This window comes from Ictidomys tridecemlineatus, chromosome 15 (genome assembly GCF_052094955.1).
Source record: "Ictidomys tridecemlineatus isolate mIctTri1 chromosome 15, mIctTri1.hap1, whole genome shotgun sequence".
Taxonomy (NCBI): domain Eukaryota; kingdom Metazoa; phylum Chordata; class Mammalia; order Rodentia; family Sciuridae; genus Ictidomys; species Ictidomys tridecemlineatus.
In genome coordinates, this window is record NC_135491.1 from 14,652,776 (window position 1) to 14,668,194 (window position 15,419).

A 15,419-nucleotide genomic window follows, 5' to 3' on the forward strand; every position below is an offset into this window, starting at 1 on the left:
AGTGCTTTCCGTGGATGAGATGTCCCTTACACAGCGTCTCCACGTGGGCAAGAGGCCAGCAGAGGCAGTTAGTCCAAAGTCACTACCTGGAGGTGGCAGGGCTGTGCAGCAAACCCAGGCAGCCAGGTGCGGAGCCTGAGTACAGATCTCTGCCCCAGCGGGTCCCCACAAGGGGCCACGCGCTACGGGGGGGGGGGGGGGGGGGATGGGGCGGAGGGAGGGGCATAGGCCCTCCTGCAGGAAGGTCCCTGTGCACGACACAGACCTGCCAGGGGACCAGAGCACCCTTAACACTGCACTGGTGCTCAGGGCCTGCACCTGAGTCCCTTTTGGTGACCTGGGCAGCAGCGTGGTCACTGGGAACAGGAAGCACCACTTCCACTGCTGTTCCAAAGGCTGGGAAGCGGCTGGTGCCAGGTGAGCGGAGGCAGCTGGGGTGGCAGGATCACAGAGGGCACCAAGGCTGCCTCAGAGAAGGGACCTCCGACCCGCCAAGGAGAGGCTCTGACAGCACAGGGCTTCCCTCGTGTGCCCAGCGGAACTCTGAGAGCAAAACGCCACGGACGCCTGCCGCACGCACCTCCTCGCAGACCTACAGCGCCAGGCCTGTGGCTCAGGCAGGCAGGGCGCAGGGCGCTGGGCACATGGGCAGCCGCTGCGGGCTCAGCCATGCCAACAGGCTCATCTAAGCTGGGTGGCGGGCCAGAGGGACGTCAGCAAGGTGACTCTCTGCTCTCCCGGTTACATCCAAAGTCCTTCACAACAAACAGACAACAAGAAGAAAGAAGGAAAAGGACCTGGTGGAGCGACAGGCGGGTCCCACGGTGCCCACGCCCTCCATCTGGGGCAGCCACAGGGCATCACTAGTCACGAAACTGCACATGGAGCTCCCACGCGCGGGCTAGACTCCCACCATGCAGGGCACGAGGCAGCATAGCCAGACCCCGGGGCGCCCTCTGCGCCTGCGTGGCCTGCGGACAGTCTCGGTCCCCCTGGCCCCGGCCCAGCCTGAACACCCAGGCCTTTCCACACCTGCCTCTCTCCCGTCCTTCTGGAATCACAGTCCCAGCCCAGGATGCCTTTCTAGCCACCAAACAGCCCAAGGCGTCCCAGTCCCGGTCAGCCCTGGGCACCACAGCCGGTCCCGGAAGCTGGGAGCAGTTATTATTACTTAAGATCAGGTGAAGCACCCCATGGCAGGGACAGCCCCTGACCGGCTCCTCTGTGCCCTGTGCTGGCGACAGGGGACAGCAATAAGGCCCCCACAAAGCATTACACACAGAACCAGGGCAGCGGCAGCGCCAAGCAAGACAGGCAGAGAACAGTGAGGTTCAAGGGAAGGCGCCGACCCGGGTCGCACAGGACAGAGCAGAGCAGGCCTGCCCTCACCACCCCATTCATCTGCAGTCAGGGCTCTGCATCAGGCACTCCGCTCGTGGGAACAGCCACTCCTCTACGCACTAGGGCCACCCACAGCAGTGAGTAAGATAGAGTCCCCGCCCTCCCGGGCTGATGTTCTAGTAAATAAGTGGGAAAAGGGACAGAGCGTCAAAGTGCTGCACAAGAGGACAAATCTGGGAAGGCTCCTGACGTGGTAGCACATCAGCAAAGATCAGAAAGAATGAGGGAGCCCTGGGGGGTCGGGAGAGGATACTGGGGGGGGCTGGGCGGGCCAGGAGCCAGAGCCTGAGGGCGGTGGGCAGCTGAGGCCCAAGGTCCTGCCCAAGAGGAACAGCGGCTCGGGAGCACTGTCCTCCAAAGGACATGGTCACCATCCTGCTGGCAGGAAGAAGAGGCGGAGGGCCTGGGAAAGCTGCCCGGGGTGGCACGGCAGGCAGGGCCAGAGCAGGGCCTGCGCCTTTAGCACAATGGGACCCCAAAGCCATGCACCACAAGTCAATTACGGGGACCCAGGGGCCAACCTGAAGCTGGAGCTGTCACACACCGGCCCAGGGGAGTTGCCAGCCTCGTCCTTTGGGTCCCCTGCCTTGCTCCTGCTGTGTGCGGCACCGCCTCGTGAGGAGAGCTTTAAAAGGTCTGCTTTAATCCACTGTCTTTTTCCACTTAGCAATCTTAATTTTCAAAGTTAACTTGGAAGCCACGCGGACATTAAGTGCCCCCCAGGTTCACACTCTGACACCCCTGGAAGGTGCTCCCCTCAGGCCGAGCCTCTGGACCTGCTCCCAGCTATAGGTAGCCCAGGAGATGCACCTGGGACGAGGCTTGGCTGGGTGCAGACTGGGGGAAACCATAGGTGGAAGGCGGAGCCTTTCAACCAAGGCCAAGGGCAGACTCTGGACCGCACGCAACAGAAGGAAAAGGACTTGAAAACAACTGGGAAACGTGAGGACATGAGGGAATTCGCGTTTATGAATAAGTCTGAGGGGCTGGGGCTCCGCGGCAGAGCGCTCGCCTAGCACATGCGAGGCCCTGGGCTCGATCCTCAGCACCACACAAAATAAATAAAATGAAGCTGTGTGTCCAACTAAAAAAAATGTTTTAAAATTATAACTAAGTCTGAAACATTCCTGGGTAAAGTGCACGATCTTTGGAAACTGTTTTGAAATATCGGGAGGTAGGGGCTGTGGGTACAGCTGGGAAAGCCTGGTCACGACTGGTACCTGGTAAAGCTGGACCGGGGACGTGGAGAGGGCAGGAGGCCATTCTCCTGGCTGTGTGAGCATTTCCACGGCGCAGAGGAGCCACACATTTTTTAAAAGGAGAAGTGACCTAATCACAGAGTGGCGAGTCCTGGATCGCTCACCCGGAGATCTTGCCCCCTTGCCTTTCTAACGTCTGCAACAGGTGTAACGGTCACAGGGACCACAGTGACACGGGGCAGCAGCTCTGCGTGGCGCCCGTGACAGCCAACTCGCGCACTCCCCTAGCAGGAACTCTGGGGAGCAGGAAAGAGTCAGGTGGGACATCTGAGGCTCAGGGGCTCCCTGAGGCACAGAGGAGGCTGTGTTGGAGCTGCACCGGGGGAGAGGCGGCCGGCGGCCCCCAACAGGCAGGGGCACACGGGAGCACTGGCGATCACTGCCGTCTCCATGAAATAACTAAGGTTCTCTGCGATGCCATGTGGGCTCTGCAGCACCCGCCTGTGCTGGTGGCCAGCCAGGGGCCGGCAGGCATCCTCCCGAGGGCTGCAAATGAAAACTGGCAGTGGATGGCCAGATTCTGGGTTCATGGAGGGGTCTGGTGTCCTTTCTGCCAGGCTGCAACTCGGCCCCAGCACCAGCCCCACTGTGGGTCAGACGTGGCCCCCAGCTCCTCCTCCAGACCCCAGGGGCGGGGGGGCACCCAGCGCCTCGGCACCCTTCCCACCAGACACTCGGCAGGCCTCTGGCCTCAGCAGGATCCACTGCGAAACACAGAGCCGGGCCCTTCTGCCAGGGGGAGGAAGCAGAGCCGCAGGGGCTGGGGAGGGACAAGAGGCTGAGAAGCAGGGACTGGGCACAGCCGCCTGGACTGCTGGACAGCCCCGGACGGGACCCAGGGTGGCCAAGGCAGATGAGGCAGCACAGAAGCACCCCCTGACCTTTGGCAGGCCACCCCTGCCAGAGCACGGGGACACTACTTCCCACTGTGTCATCACTTAGTCACGGGGTCTGCTGTCACTCCTGTAACTCAGGCGCCCATAGCCAGAGCCTGGGCCGCAGCACTCACTGCTCCCCAGGGGCCGAGGGTGTAAAGTGAGGCCTGGGGCGGCCAGGGGAGGGGGCAGCACAGCGCAGGGCAGTGTCCAGGGGCTGGCCCACCCTCCCCCACCAGGGCCACCAGAGTCTGGGGCCTGCTGAGGAATGCAAGGAATGAAGCCAGCCTGGCACGGCCAGCCCCAGCCACTGCCTTCCCAGGGAGCCCCGGCACCACTGTCCGGGCCTGCTCCTCACCCCCAGCCCTCGCCTCAGCTCCAGCCCAGGGCCCTGGCTCCTCTGGGCTCCCAGCCACAGCACCCGCCTGGCCGCCCCTCCAGGGCTCACCAGAGTGGGCAGGATGAGGAGGGACAGAACAGCTGTAATCAGAGCTGGCCCCCAGCCGGGCAGGGCCTCGAGAGGTGCGAAAAGTAAGTGAAGTGAGGCCATGAGGGGCCTGGCCAGGGGGCTCCTCCAGCAGAGGGGGAGGGGCTGCTCCCCCCCAGCACCTGCTGACCTGCACCCGGACCCTCAGGGACAGCCACCCTGCTTACCTCCTGGAGGGTGCTGGGTGGGCCCAGCTGTGGCCCCCCATGGGTAAGGCTGGGCCCCGCCTCCATCCCGCCACGTGGCGGGGAGACCCCAGCACAGCTGCTCCCCGCGTCCTGCTCCCTGATAATTAAACTGTAGGCTGATTAGTCAAGGAAAACCTTTCATTAGCCTTGAAATCATTCAGGAAAATTACAGCCTCCCCTCTGGGCGCCCTGCCACCCTCTGCCAGGGCTCAGAGGTGGTGTCGGGAAGAGGCCGGGAATGAGGGGTGGCCCCGCCATGCCAGAGATCCTCCCCCGCGAGCCCAAGCCTGCGGCCAGACCTGCCTGGTGCCAGGGAGGGCAGAGACCTCCTGCCACGGTGACAGGCCAGGAAGTGGGCAAGGCCCGTGTGGGCAAGGGTGACACTCTGCGAGAGTCGCTGGGGAGATGACCAAGGCACAGCCAGTTCGTGGACCAGTAGGCGTGGGGGTGGGCAGGCACTGACAAGCTGCTGCGCCAACAGTTAAATGAAAACGCGAAGCCAGGCCCGGCCAGGCGCTCCCGAGGACAGCGAGTGGGAGGGTGGTCCTCTCACCGCAGCCAAGGCTTGGGGACAGGAGGACAGCGAGGACAGCGCGGTGCGCGATGGCCTGCACCAGGGGACAGCCCCCCGACGGCTGCGCACAGGAGCGAGAGTGCCACCAGGGCAGGGTGGGCGGCCTGCTTTGAATGCCTGGTGCTGGGGTCACTCTGCCGCCCTCACACCTACACACAGCAGCGCCACGGCCACGGGTGAGGAGCAGGAGGTGGCGGCAGAGTGACCCCACAGGGAGCCCGGTTATGCACGGCAGGACTCGACCTCAGAGGAAGACAAGCCCCCAGCTGGGGAAGCCGCACAGCACCCGGGCGAGGCGCTCCGGGACCCGGGGTTCAACTGGGAGAAATAAGAAATCAAGAAGAAAGGACGGCCAGCCGGGGACGCAGGCAGCGGCCTGGTCAGGCTTTGGCCAAGGCCAGAGTTTGGGAGTGGCTCCACCCTCGGTCCCCAGGCCAGGAGCCACTGCGGATCCGCTCGGCTCAGTGCCAGCCCAGAACGCGCCAAGGACTGGCCACCCCGGCAGCCACCGGCCTCCGTCTGTGAAATGGGTCAGTGGGTGTGGCCACCTCGGGGTTCCAGGAAGGACGGGCTGCGCCAACCTCGCCGGCTCCCCCGCCCTCTCATCAGTCTAACGAGCATCCTGTGTCCAGAAAAGGGACTCCCCAGGCTCAAGGTCATGTCGGGCCTTCTTTGCCTCGAGCAGGGCTGCCCCGGGCGGCTGAGGCGAGGAGACAGGCTCCAGGGGTGGCGGCCGGGTCTGTTTATCTACCACTGTGTCCTCTTGGAGGTCACAGCAGGCCAGCACGTGCTTAAAGCTAGACAATCACATCTAGGTGGACACGCCAGGCGCCAGGCGCGGATGTGAAGGGCGCGTTGAGAAAGGCCTGCGCTGGGCAGGAAGGCCTGAGGCGCGCAGCCGAGGGCCTCGGAATGGGAACCCGGGCGGCCCCATTCTTCTCCCCACTCTTCAAAGGGCCCTGTGATCTCGTGGGGGGCACCCACGGGCTGAGCCTCAGCCTCCCGTGCCCATAACCCCTCCTCCCCTAGATAGGCCAGGTCATTCTTGGAGTGACACTTCCTACTCAGGAAAGTGGCTGCGTTCCCGCCCACAGCAGGTCCCATTAGACACCGTGACCACCCTCAGTCATCACAGCTCAGCCAGAGCGGGCCCCCCACATTTGTTTATTGATTTATTTTCTGGTGCTGGAGACTGAACCCGGCACTCTACTCACAGCCGCATCCCCAGTCCTTTTTGGTTTTTGGACAAGGTCTCGTTAAATTGCTGAGGCTGGCCTCGTAATTGTGATCCTCCCACCTCAGCCTCTGAGTAGGCGGGATTACAGGCATGTGCCTGCGCCAGCCCACCAGCATTTATCGAGACCACTGCCACCAACCATGGGAACAAACTATGGGACACAGCGAGGGCCCGTGCTTCCACGCCCACCCCCAATAATGTGCACCAAGTTCTCGCAGGGGCAGGGGTGCACCCTAACCCAACAGACCCCCATCGCCACGTAACGTAAGTAACGGTGACGAGCACCAGGGCGAAGGTCAAGGCGCGGGCGGCCAAAGAAAAACGCAGGTGTGGGATGTGCCACCGCAGACCCTGTGGGCAGGGGTCTCTGAGGGGTGACTGAATGGACAGAGGGACAGCGCCGTCAGCAGAGGGAACAGAAGAGACAGAGATCTGGGGCGAGACCCAACCTGGAATGTCCAGGAATGGCAGAGGGCGGAGGGCACAGAGGGTGCGGCAGGCGGGAAGGCCGGGTCAGGGCCTGGGCCTTGAAGGCTCTTCCCCTGGCAGAGAGAGTCACAGGACGGTCCCCTGTCGGGGCCGGGCATGATGTGGCCAGGTGTTATGAGGACAGGCGAAAGGGTAGCAGGGAAGGGCGAGGAGGCCCTGGGGAGGGTCGGGCGGTGAGGTGGCCTGAGGGAGGGACAGGTGCTGCCATTCAGGATGAGGAGAGGAAGGGCTGGGGACAAGACCAGGCTTGGGCCCAGCAGGGGGTGAAGGGGCAAGACGGGGGCTTGGATGTCAGAGTCCTGCCCTGTCCTGGTGTCACTCTTCGGTCCAGGCCTGTACCCCTGCTGGAGGGCTCTGTGCAGGCTGCTGACGTTGGGGTTCACCCCCGGGTCCCCGGCCGCAGCGCAGGCTTATCAGGGATCCACGCTTGACTCCTCCGCATGGAAGGAGCGCAGCTGGCGCGCCAGGCACCGGCGGGCAGGAACAGGGGACCTACCCGACGAGAACCAAGTGCTACTTTGGCAGGAGAGAAGAAGAAACCTGTCCCAGTGGCAACTGACAGTCTCCAGTGTGGGGCTGCGCAGGGACCACGCTGTCACCCCCACCCTGCAGGGGACACACATCGTGGTGACACCAGGCTCTCTGTGCCAACAGCACACTCCTGGTCATGCTCCTGAAATGCATGTGCAGAAGGGACAGGGAAGCTACGGAGAGAGAAACAGACACTCGCTGGCAGCAAGGAGGGGTGAAGGAAGGGACAGGCCACGGCCAGAGGGGGCGGTGCTCCGTGGCCGGGAACGCACACCCCGAGCACCCGCTCTCTGGAAAAGCAAGGCCCCGCTGGCCATCAGGAACAAATGGCGGTCACCAGGGAAGTTGTGACCAGGAGGGGATGAAGGTCTGTCCGCCTGTGACACTCTGCTAACTGGCACGCACATCGTGCCTCCTCTGCGGCACACACACTTGTCGTTGGGAAGGGTCCTTGGAGAGCACGGGCTGCAGACGCCTGTCAGAGCCAAGTACCGGGGGCGGCCGCTGTGGGGCCTTGGGGGAGGCAGGCCAGGCCTGGGGAGGCCCCGTGGGCACCAGGAAGGGACAGGCCCCTCGCTCAAGGCCCTGCAGGGGCTCCTCACTTGCGGGGAGACTATTCCGAGGAGCCGGGGGCTGCAGTGTCCTTCTTCCTCCGATGCCCGACCGAGGCCACTGGTGGGGTCAGAGGGCTAGTGGGGAGTCCCCAGCATCCCCTCAGTCCACAATGACAAGCCACTCTCTGTCCCGTGGGAGTGGCGAAACCAGACTGGGAACGAGCTCGAAGCTCCACACAGTGCTGCTTTATCAGGAGTTTCCGGCCAGCACCTGGGGTGGGAGGGGGCGAGGCTCCCAGTGAGAGGACTTTGCCATGTCCCCCCCACCACAGTGTCCCCTCAAAGCTCCCCCGCAGCCTGCCTGGTATGGGGACATCCTAGAAGGGGCTGTGGGAAGGAGGGACGAGCAGCAGCAGGCGGGGTCCCAGGGTAGGAGCCAGGCCTGCGGAGCCAGTCCCAGTCCTGCTTGCTCCGTGACCCAGGGCTGACCCTGGGCGAGTGACCCAGGGCCCAATTTCCTCCCCCATTTTTCCCAGCACTGGGGACCAAACCCAGCATCTAGGCAAGCACTGTATCCCTGAACTACAACCCCAGCCCTGCCTTTTCTCTTTTTGGTACCAGGGACTGAACTCAGGGGTGCTTACCCACTGACCCACACCCCCAGCTCTTTTTTCTTTTGAGACAGGGTCTCCCTGCGTTGCTTAAGGCTTCATTAAGTTGCTGAGGCTGGCTTCGAACTTGTGCCTCTGCCTCAGCCTCCTGAGTCGCTGGGCCCGCAGGCGTGCGCCACCCAGCCTGGCTTCCTTTTTAAAGCTTGTTTTGAGTTGGGGTCTTGCCCACTGCCTGGGCTGGCCTTAAACTTGTGACCCTCTGCCTCAGCCTCGCAAGTACCTGGGACTGCAGGCGTGCGCCACCATGCTTAGCATCCCTCCCCTATTAAAGGGAGATGATAATGACACCGTGTCTTGGCGCTGATGGGAGGGACAGGCCCATTAAGTCAGTTTGCAGAAGGCACTTAGACGGCGCCTGTTAATGGCGAGGGCCAGGTACCATCACAACCACTGAACTCAGCAGCCACGGTCCTTGCACTTAGTATCTCACCTGCTGAATGTGCATTTATATCCTCAAAACAACCCTACTGGGACGCGCCGATGTCCCCATTTTACAGACAAGGACACAGGGCAGAGGCAGGGGCAGTGACTGCTCCGCACACTCAGCCAGTAAGTAGGAGCCCAGCCCTCCCGCTCCGCACCAGGCAGGTGAGAGCTCCAGGGTGGGGACAAGAAGGCTGGGGGGAGGGGGAGGCCGTTTCTGTCACCTGCCTGAGGGGTGGCGGGGCCTAGGCCTGCCTCCCCTTCTCAGGAAAAGGAAAATGATCAGGTTCAGACAACTCAGAAAAGGACACTCCACGGCTTTCCACACACCCACACTCCACTCCACTCTATTAAAATGAGAAAGATGATGAGGACCGTTTGTCACCCATCAAAGTGACAAAGGTCAAAGGTGTTACTGCGAAGGTGTGGAGCTGCCACACACCAGGGTGGGAGTGTGACTTGGCACACCCGTCTGCAGGGTGCGACGTACTGGCACAGCTGAAGGGACGAATCTCAAGCCCACTTCTAGAAGTTGTCCACAGCCACGCTCACACGCAGTGTGGCCCTGTTGACAGCAGGGAAACCGGCCTGGCCTGCCAGAAGGGGGTCAGCGGGGCACACACGAGCCACCGGGCACTGGCGGCACGCGCTGTTCTGACGCAGAACCTCAGAGTGGAAACGCCGGGGCAGGACAGACCCGGCCTCCCGTGACCTCTGGGTAAAAGCGGTGGCGGGGGCGGGGGTGCTCCCAGGAACAGACGTGGCAAGAGGAGGGAAACCGCGGGCACCCTGTCTCCGGGAAGGGACCGCAGCCAGAGGGAGGCCGTTGGCCCCGGGACGGCCCCCCTGCTGGCTGTGCAGGGCTTTCAGCGCGTTCGGGTTCGGGGACTAGGAGACCCAGGCACAGCGGCCACCTGCCTCCTGGAAACGAAGCGCAGGAGGAACGAAATGGGGCCAGGAGCACCGGTCCTCAGGGTCCCCAGCAGAGCCCTGGCGGTGACGCTCAGGAAGCACGTGCCCGTGCGGAGCCAAGAACGGGAGCCAGGTGACCACAGCTGCTAAGGACCCGGGAGCCCACAGGACAGCGGACAGGAAACAGCAGCGGGGAAAGCCATCAAGCTCAAGGCTCACCAAGGGCTCGCCCAGCTCTGCGCCAAGCCCCGGCCAGCACCTCACAGGCCAGTGGCCTCGGCCCCTCCTCGGCCCTGAGGGGAGCACCCGCCCTGGGGGCAGCTGTGCACCCCAGCAGGGAAGCTCCCGCTGCCCCCAGGGCCCCGGAAGGCAGGCCACAACCTGGGTAGGGGCCCAGGAGAAGGCTGCAGGGAGAGGTGGTGCTGTGCCATCTGGCACAGCCGGCTCCCCTGGGACCTGGAGAGTTCCCTCTGCCCTTCCTGTGGTCAATGTGTCTAGCAGACAGTAAGCCCTGGCCCCGGATGACGGCTGGGACGGAAGGGTCCCGGTTCCCTGGCCGCGACTTGGAAGGGGACGGCTTCCTGCTGGCAGCACCTTAACCGCCGGCTCTGGAGATGGAAGAAACAGCTGCGGGGACACCCCACGGCGTCTGGCCAGGAAGTCCAGCTGCCACGAGCCGCAGGAGGGTGCGGCCCACACCGAGGGGAGCAGGACAGGGCCTGAGGAAGAAGGGACTCCGCGTCCGTCCAGAGGGTCCCTGGGGCTTCTGTCTAAAAAGGAGCCTGGGTACGAAGCAAGGGGACAGGCAGGGGCCAGAGGGGCCACAGTGAGCAGCGACTCTGGAGCCCGAAGCCTGGGGTGCAGTCCCGCCTCTGCCTTGCCTGCCATATCCCGAGGCAAGGCTCACCCCTGGCTGGATCTGTGTTCTCATCCCTAAAGCGGGACAGCAGCGTACTGTCTCAGAGTGCCAGGACCACCCCGGGTGAATGCGGGTCAGAACTCAGACTCGGTCAGCAGGGGACAAGCCCGCATCACAGTCACCTTCACCGACCCACCCTCTTCTCCTGCGTGGACTATGGCAGCAGCACACACACCCCCACCCGCGCCACCACCCCCCACCCACCCATGTCTCCCTGGCACCCTGGGTCCCTCCCTCCTAGAGCGGCCTGCACAGTCTTTATAAAGGGAAACCTGATGTTGTCAGAACCCTTAAATGACTTCCCCCCACACAGGCGAACCCCGCCAGGCCTGCTTGTCCGCCACACCCCTTTCTCCTCCACGCATCCCCCCGACCTCAGCTGAAGTAATGGGCTTTCGGCGCTCTGGCCTCAGGGCCTTTGCACCTTCCGTACCCACTGCCTGTTTTCTTTCTTTCTGCCTCCTTTCCAGCCCGGATCACTGTTTCTTATCAACCTTTCTGGTCCCTTTCTCTAGAGAGCCCTTGCGGAATTCCCAGGCTGGGTCAGGTATGGCCCTACCCAGGCCCTGAGCCCTCTGCCCGAGGCTCCTCCCTCACAGTCCTGACTCTGGGCTGTCACAGTCTGGAGTCAGCAGGTCTGTCAGCGGCTGTCTGTGCTGGTCACATGCGAAAGTGCAGTGAGGCTGTGCCACCCCCTCCCACCTTTACTCCCCACTCCTCGCCCCTGGAGCAGGTTCAGGTCAGCCCAGCCCCTCACCCAACGCCAGCCCTGGCCGCTGCCCTCCAAGGAGAACTGAATCAAAGCTGGGCCAGCGTCCTGCCTGCCCGGGGTAGAGGTCAAAGCCCTCCCAGCCTGCCTCCACCTCTGGTGGGGGACTCGTGGTGTCCGGCCCCAGCTAAGGCAGTGCCATGAAGCATCTTTCCAACGTTCCCAACGGGCTTACCGGGGGGTCCCCCACAGCCTGCTGTCGTGGCTGCAGACTGTGGCAGAGGTCAGCTGGGAGCTGTCGGGAGGCGCACGGAAACCCCTCAGGAGGCGCTGGGCCCGGGCTGTGAAGCCACAGGCAGCACTGCCACTTCAAGGCGACTGGGCCAGACTCGGCCTGGCAGACAGCAAACGGTCTAGAATGTTCACCGCAACACTGTTACAGCTCCGACGGAAGCCAGCAGGAGGGCCACCAAGAGTGCAAGGGATAACTCCTGAGACCCAGTCACAAAACCCTCACAGGCAGGAAAACGGAACGCTGCCCCAGCCAGGCCAGCCGCCCAGAGCAACACCCGCAGTCTAAGACGGAACAGGAAAAGCACGGGCACGGGGACATGTGACGGGGACACCATTCCTAGGCTCAGTGGGACAAGTGTGCCTGCGCTGAGCAGGGAAGCTCCCGCTGCCCCAGGGCCCGGGAAGGCAGGCTGCAGGGAGAGGTGGCTTCCGTGCCATCTAGGTCTCTCACGGGACCTGGGAGAGTTCCCTTCTGCCCTTCCTGCGCACCCCTACAACTCGTCCCTACATTTTCAGCCTAAAATCTACCCCAAGGTAAAAATAAGAAACCACTTGCCCAAGGTCCCAGGCTGCTGGGTGACGAGGCAGGAACCTGAAAGTGTGGGTCTCCGTCGGCCGAGCCTTGCCCTCACTGTGCCAAGCTGGCAGCACAAGGCTTGAGCTGGGTGCCTCAGAGGGCTGCTGGCGGCCTGCCTGCTCCCAACCATGCCAGGGCCCGGGGGGAGGGGCGGCCGCAGAGCCAGCCAGGGGCAGGTGGGGCGAGGCCTCGCACCAGCTCCGAGGCCCTTCTTGGTGGCAGTGGCAGCAGCAAGCCTAGTGCTGACGTGCCCCCTGATGCCAGGCCCCCCTGATGCCAGGCCTCCCTGATCCAGGCCGGGACAGGTGCTCTGAGTCCCCGCAGCACTTCCACGAGGCAGCCCAGCCCTGTGCTGTGTCACAGGGGAGGAAACTCCTGGCCCCTCTCCTGCCCCTGGCCCTCCCCTGCTGAGCCTCAGGGTCTCCCCAACCCCACACAAGGCCTCCGCTGCAGCCGGCGCCCCGCGCTCCTTCCCGGCTACCGAACCTTCGGAGCTTCCTCAAGGGACTTTCCCAGGGACAAAGGTCTCAGGCCAGGCCCAGGATGTGGACACGTTCCAGCCCTCATCACTGTTGGCAGAGATGTCACCATGTGTCACAGGTGGGCGTCTGGTTCTAGTCTGCTCCCACAGGAGACCCTGAGGTTGGGGGCTCTGTGGGTCCTGTCCTCTGCTGCAGTCCCAGCGCCCAGCAATCACCCGCCACCCCAGGGCACTTGCCAAAGCCAGGCAGCGCTTGGAACACCCACTTCTAACAGGCAAACTCCAAGCGCACCCTAGCAAACAGGTGCGGCCGGCAGCAGGCTGGGAAGCCGCAGAGGGAGAGGCTGCAGGGGGCGGTGGTCCAGGGCAGGCTGAGAGCGGCGGGTGGGAAAATTCCAGCCAAAGGGGAACAGGGAGGTCAGAGCCTGCGAGGAGGCCTACGCCTGAAGCTGGAGAGTTTGGGAGCTGGGGGAACAGCGGCAGGAAAGGAGGTGGGAGCCGCTGAGGACCCAGGGAGAGGCTGGGGGCCAAGAACACACAACATCCGGCTTTCACAGGTCCCCCCCCCCAAGGACACCCTCCCAACCATGAGCCCATCAGTCTCCCTGAACTGTGGGCCACCCACCAACATCCCATTCCAACAGGCCCACGGGAACCCGCCCAGATCACACCCTTCCAAGGAGACCAAACAGACACTCTGTTCTTGCCCAGGGAGTGGCCCAGCCCTGCCCAACCTGCTGCTTCCAGACACAGACCCACCGGGGAATGGTCAGTGTGGAAGCTAGAGGCAGGAGCTCTGGGAGCATTCTGACTCTGAATCGGCCCCTGTCCTCGGCGGCTTTCTGAGCCTCTCTTTTTCTGCCTGTAAAGTGGGTTTACCTCCAGAACCCACTGCTCCGATCGTGATAGCGATGGAACAAAACCAGGTACGGGCCCTCGGCCCGGGGTGAGCCCTCATTAAACGTTAACCAACACTGCGATTCTTGGAGAGGCAGAAACACAGGGCTCTGAGACAGAATCCAGAGGTGGACTCTGGGCCGCACAACTTATAGCTGACCTTGGGCAAGTCACTTGGGTTCTTAACAACAGGCTAAGACCCCACGGGGCTGTGGGGGGCTAGATGGGGACACAGTGAAGCAGGGGAAGAGATCTAGCAGGAGACCAGCGTCATCATTTGTGGGAGGGGTTCCCCGTCTCCCACCACCAGGAAGCACTTTTGACCTCTCTTCTAGATGTCCCTGCCCCTTCGCTCCAGCAGTATGTCCCCTGGGTTTCAGTTTTAGACCCTCCGAACCCTCAGTCTCCCTGTCTGATTTTGACCTTTGTACCCTCTGGCCACGCCCCCTCTGATCCCCTAAAAGACCCCCAAACCTAAAACTCACTCACCTGTCCTGTTAGTTGTGGCCTTTAGATCTGCAACCCACCGTCCCCGTAGTTGTGACCTCTGACCCAGGTAGGGGCACCCTCCCCTCACATTAGTAACTCTGACCCCCCACACACTTTTGGGGGACTCGTTCCGCGCCCCCACTTCAAATTTCAAACTTTGCCCTGCCCTTCGCCACGCCCCCCAGAGCTGGACCCCGATCTCCTCTACGCCTCCCTCCCCTCAGCGCTGACCCCCGACCCTCTCAACGCGACCCTTCCCTCCACTAGTGAACTTTGACACCGGCGGCCCCGCCCCCTCCGACTTCAAAGCTCTTCCACCGCCGGCGCCCGGCCTACCCCCCGCATCCCTGCCCAGACCGCCTAGCCTACCGGCTCGGCGCCACCGTCGCAGGCGGCCTGGCTGCTCGGCCCGGAACTCCGCGCCCTTACGCCGCCTTCAGCTCTCTTGCGCCGCCGCCACCGCGGCTACTACCGCCGCCATGTTGAATCCCCAACGAACATCCGGGGCTTTCCCCCTCGCCGCCCACCAGTCCCCATAGCAACGGCGCTGACCGGGCAGAGGGCTGGGCCTACGTAGGGGCGGAGCTGAGCGCGGGGCTGTGCCCGCTCCAGCTTCTAATTGGTGTAGATGGTCCAATCGGAGACTTTCGGGCAGAAAATGCCAGGCGGGGATTGGAGAATTTGGAAAAGGTGCGGAGAAGCCCACTCCCGGCCCACCCCAGTTTGTTTTAAAGGGGAAATGACTGTCTTCCTGTCGCTCGCGCTCCCACCTTCTCCCAGAAGGAATTAGGGGACGGAAGACAGCAATGGGTTAATGGTCGCCAGGAACAGTTCTTAAGCACGAGGCGTCAGCCATGCGGTAAACGCTTTCCTGGGATTAGCCGGACCCGCAACGCAGCCTGTTTTATTTCTATTAAGTCATTTTACAGATAAGAACCAGGTTAAAGGGGGACTAGCTGGCTCAGGAGCCCAGAAAAGTAGGGAATAGGTTTTGAAGGACAGTCATCTGACACTATTTGGTCTTCCTTTTTAAAATAAGTTTTTAAAGTAATGAATAAAACAATATAAAAATTTTAAAAACCCTTTTAAACTTCAAAAACGAATAAACTCGGACATCTATGACCTCACTCACCAGCCTCCAGTCTTCTCACTCTTCCTGGAAAAAAAAAAAAAATCAGGTGCACTTCCAGCTGCAGGCCTTTCTTTGCACCGGCTTTCCCTTCTGCCTGGAGCATGCTCTTCCCCTGTGTTCGCTTAGCTCCTCTGCTCCTCCTTCAGGGTTTTCCTCAAATGTCACCTTCCCACTGAGCTCCTTCCTGCCCACCCCGCCTAAAGCAGCAAACGTGTCTCTCAGATGCTACCGAAACCTTTACTAGTGCTTGCTAATTGCGTCTATTGTCAATTGTCTCCTCTGCTGGAATGTCAGCTCCAAGAGATGGTGGATTTTTGTCC

General features: G+C 62.3%; 1 protein-coding gene across 5 annotated transcripts in view; it reads right to left on the minus strand.

Annotated features, from left to right (window-relative positions):
* The window catches only part of Pak4 (p21 (RAC1) activated kinase 4), a 35,811-nt gene extending 21,319 nt beyond the window's left edge, over window positions 1-14,492 (minus strand). For 2 of the 5 annotated variants that reach the window (XM_078032098.1, XM_078032094.1), the window contains exon 1: window positions 14,337-14,492. The gene's annotated coding sequence lies outside the window, so the exon portion shown is untranslated. Of the gene's footprint in view, window positions 1-4,189; window positions 4,345-12,079; window positions 12,230-14,336 lie in introns of those variants that run through there. The other 3 variants (XM_078032097.1, XM_078032096.1, XM_078032095.1) reach the window with 3 other exon arrangements.
* Window positions 14,493-15,419: the final 927 nt, after the last annotated feature.